Raw genomic sequence first — 4,314 nt, 5'->3', positions numbered from 1 at the left:
GTACCCACGGTACTCTGAATGCTGGAAGCAGGTAGCCCACTCTTTAACATCATGGAATATTTCTGCTTCTCTCTTGTTTAGCGTTTGCTTTTCAAGAGTCATTTTTGTGCTTATTCCTAAACTGATTCACGTTAGTTGTGTGTGTTGTTGTAATTTACATAACTGAATTAAATATTATGTAAGCCAATGAAACATGAGTATAAAAAGTATGTGTCTGTATGAGAACCAAACTGAGTCATTTGGGAAGATGTGGCAAAGGGAAGGCCCCAGTCTTGCTTAGGAGTGAGCGAGACGATCGTCAGTGTTTGGAAAGGAGGTGATCAAACTACAGAAGAGTTGTGCGGGTTTCTTTTCAAGTCTGTCTTTAACTTCATCCTCCCCTTTCAAGAAATGAAAACAGGAAATCACAGACGATGTATTAAGGGTGTGTTTTACACAAGAAAGATGGCAGAGAAAAGGTATTGACTCTGCATCAAAAAGATATGTGTGTGTGTGTGTGTGTGTGTGTGTGTGTACACACCCGTATACATTTCATGTTTAAACTCATATTCATGGTTTGTTTCTTTTCTTATGACTCCTTCCTCCAGATCAAACCTTCATGCAGGTAGAAACACAGAAACACCCTCGTCAGGACTCATCATAGAGTTCGAGAAGCCCAGAGTAAGCAGAAATGTGGGCTTTTTGTTCAAAGTGTATTAGGAATTTCAAGATGGTGACACCATAGCATTCAATGAAGTGTGGGGCTCACCTCAGTGTGGGACCCTGTGACCTGCTCAGGTCACATCCCCATGGCGCTGGCTCTGGTCCCCATCTCCTGGCACAGAATTTGGCAGGTGATAAATGATTCTTTCACTCAGTAGGTATTTATTGAGGGTCTTCCATGTGCCAAGCACTGCCCTAGACTCTGGAAATACAGTACAGAACAACAGAAAAAAATCCTTGCCCTCATGGAGCTTAATTTCGATTATACAGTGTCGGGGAGTCAGGGAAGATACATGATAAACAATAAATAAAATATATGGCATTTTAGGGGTTTCCCAGGTGGTGCTAGTGATTAAAAATGTACCTGCCAATGCAAGAGGCGTAAGAGTATGATCCCTGGATCGGGAAGATCGCCTGGATGAGGACATGGCAACCCACTCCAGTATTCTTGCCTGGAGAGTCTCATGGACAGAGGAGCCTGGTGGGCTGCAACCCATAAGGTTGCACAAAGTGGGACATGACTAAGGTGACTTAGCACACACGCACATGGCATGTTAGATGGTGTTAAATAAGCAGGAAAGAGGAACAGGGAGTATGACAGATAACAAGCATAAATGCAATGAGCTTCTAACCAAAACTCGAAGAAGAATAAATGCCAAAATAGCATCAGAATAAAAACCTGACCCAAGGAAAATAAGAATATAAACAGAAATCAAAACCAGGAAAAGATTCAATCAATGAAGTCTGGGCTACACATTTGGCTCTGAGCTTCCTCGTCACCAAAGGAAAACATGCGAGATACCACCAGTCACATCGTTCTCGCTTTTTTAAATATTCATTTATTTCTTTGGCTGTGCTGGGTCTTAACTGCTGTGCACAGCATCTTCAGTCTTCGCTCTGGGATGCAGGGTATTTGGTCGTGGCATGTGAACTGTTAGTTGCGGGATCTAGTTCCCTGAACCGGGCTCAAATCCCTTGCATTGGGAGTGCAGAGTCTCAGCCATTGGACCACCAGGGAAGCCCACATCGTTCTTATCATCAGAAAGGCGGAAGCACACCAGTGTCCCGGGGTAAAGAGAGATAGCAGTCTTCGTCTTCCTCCCTGACAGAACCTAGTGAGAGGGCAGCTGTGAAAATAACCTGAATAAACGCAAAGTACTATGATACACAGAGAGGCATTAGCATTAGAATTCTTTCCCAAGATGAAAGAGAAAATTTTTCATTGTGACATCTTTGTTTTCCCTGGAAGGGTGCTCAGGAAATTCACCTTTGCCGGCAAAGTAACTTTCAAATCGGCTAAAGTTTAGATGTTGGAATCCAACCATCACTTCAGCCCGCAACAATGTCAACCAGTCCGTACAAGTTCCACCATCTCCTTTTCTGACCTTTACAAGAGGAAGGAGGCTGGAGATGCTGAAGCCTTTTCCGGCTGCTCTGCCGTCATAACCCTGAGGCCCCAGCGGGTCCATCCTCAGTGACACAGACAGGACTCGTGAACAGAGAGACCTGGAGCCAAGACAGTGCTGCTAAGGGCGGAGAAAAGGAGCCACACCATCCTCACCTTCCTGATATTTTATTTCTGTCTTCCTCTTGTCCTGGTCTGCCACCATCTCTTGGTATTTCTGTGTTTCCTTCTCACCAGCGTCACCACCATCACGGACTTACAGGAAGTCTTACGTCCTCTACGTTTCACAGAGACAAGACAGTTCAGCAGGACAGATATAGACAGGCTTGTTTTGCCTTTCTTTGTGGCTGTTATCCTGTGTCTGTGTGTCTGTCTCCCACACACAGACAAACCAAATACAGACCTGTGTATACTTCAGAGACAGAGAAAGAGAGGGTTTGATGGGAAACCAATAAACAAAAATACCAGCTACCTTGACTAACAGACTGTCTTTCATCTAGACGGAAAAAAAATAAAACCATAAAACCTCATTAGATCAGAAGCACCTTAGAACTCTAAATGGGGCTCGAAGAAGTTCATTTTGTGGCTATTTGAAACATTAAACAGTGAGCCACCTGTCTTAGACTCTTCTATTGCAAACGTCAAGCTCTAGAGACTAGCTGCAGCCGGAGAGGGAAAGATCTGAGTGTTTCACCGAAGATGTCGCCAGACGGTGGATCTGCTGCCCTTTGAAGCGCCCCCCTAAAATGTGAACGAGAGAGCATGCCCACCGGGGACTGGCGTCAACAACTGACATGGGCCCCTTCACGGGTTACCTACTTTGGTATCAAAGAGATACCTTTAATGAAAGGAGATCTTGCTGCGGGGCTTCTATTTTAGACTTCATACTAGTAAATATAACTCTGTAGACACGGTCCTGGGGCTGGGACCAGCTCGCGCTGCAGAGGGGCTGTTTGAAGTGCACCTTCAGCGTGGTCTTTGAAGCTCTGAGCTGCAGTATGTGTGGTCATGTCTCTTTCTTTCTCTCTGCCATGGCGGAGTTGTCAACTGCTCTTCAGCGGCTTATATAACGCCCACCTGAACAGGGCGAGGACCTAGGGGTCCACGGGTGGCCGTCCTTGATACTGGAAGACAGCAGCATCCCGTGCCTCCAGCCACGAGATGCTTATAGGTCTGCCTGTGGTCGTGACAGACAAAGAAGGCCCCAGGCATCGCCGAACATTCCCCCGGGGAGTGAAACTGCCCCCCGCTGAGGACCTCTGCTGAGAGTGCTTCTCTCAACATCCCTCAAGCTTTATTAAGTAGGACTGTAAATTTCATTCCAAGACTCACTGATCTCGAAATTAAACTTTCAGTTTTCAAAGGGGAAACATGGGGGGAATCAATCAATTAAGAGACTGGAATGAACACACATGCACTACTGTGTAAGAAATAGATAACTAGAGATCAAATCAGAAGGCAGAGTAGACGGATGTACGCTCGTCACTGCAAGAGCACAGAAGTCGCAACTAGCTATTGAACAACCATCGACGGGAGGACCCTGGAACCCACTGAAGAAAGATACCCCATGTCCAACGACAAAGGAGAAGCTGCAATGAGACGATAGGAGGGGCACGGTCACAATAATATAGATAACTAACAAGGACCTCGGAGAAGGCAATGGCAACCCACTCCAGTACTCTTGCCTGGAGAATCCCATGGACGGGGGAGCCTGGTGGGCTGCAGTCCATGGGGTCGCTGAGGGTCGGACACGACTGAGCGACTTCACTTTCTCTTTCCACTTTCCTGCATTGGAGAAGGAAATGGCAACCCACTCCAGTGTTCTTGCCTGGAGAATCCCAGGGACGGGGGAGCCTGATGGGCTGCCATCTATGGGGTCGCACAGAGACGGACACGACTGAAGTGACTTAGCAGTTAGCAGTAACAAGGACCTACTGATTAGCACAGGGAGCTCACTCACTATCCTGTAATTAGCTATACGAGAAAATCATCTGGAAAAGAATGTATGTATAGATATGCGTATATATATAGTTGTGTTAGTCACTTAGTCGTATCTGACTGTAACCCCATGGACTGCAGCCCGCCAGGCTCCTCTGTCCGTGGAATTCTCCAGGCAAGAATACTGGAGTGGTTTGCCATTTCCTTCTCCCATAAATATATATAAACTTGAAGGGCCTCCCGTAAATAGTACAGTTCACCCATGCCCC

General features: G+C 46.3%; 1 long non-coding RNA gene across 2 annotated transcripts; it reads right to left on the bottom strand.

The window, feature by feature from the left end:
- Positions 1-844: 844 nt before the first annotated feature.
- LOC121819221 (uncharacterized) lies at positions 845-2,377 on the bottom strand. Of its 2 annotated transcripts, none has more exons than XR_006059467.2 (2): positions 2,264-2,377; positions 845-1,829 (listed from the first exon to the last, which is right to left on the bottom strand). It is a non-coding gene; the product is annotated as an uncharacterized LOC121819221 (long non-coding RNA). The 2 variants fall into 2 exon arrangements; XR_006059466.2 differs by having other exon boundaries at positions 1,519-1,814.
- Between the last annotated feature and the right edge of the window lie 1,937 nt (positions 2,378-4,314).

This window comes from Ovis aries, chromosome 3, assembly GCF_016772045.2.
Source record: "Ovis aries strain OAR_USU_Benz2616 breed Rambouillet chromosome 3, ARS-UI_Ramb_v3.0, whole genome shotgun sequence".
NCBI lineage: Eukaryota > Metazoa > Chordata > Mammalia > Artiodactyla > Bovidae > Ovis > Ovis aries.
The sequence above is the reverse complement of the archived record's forward strand: the minus strand, read 5'-3'. Positions and strand labels throughout refer to the sequence as shown.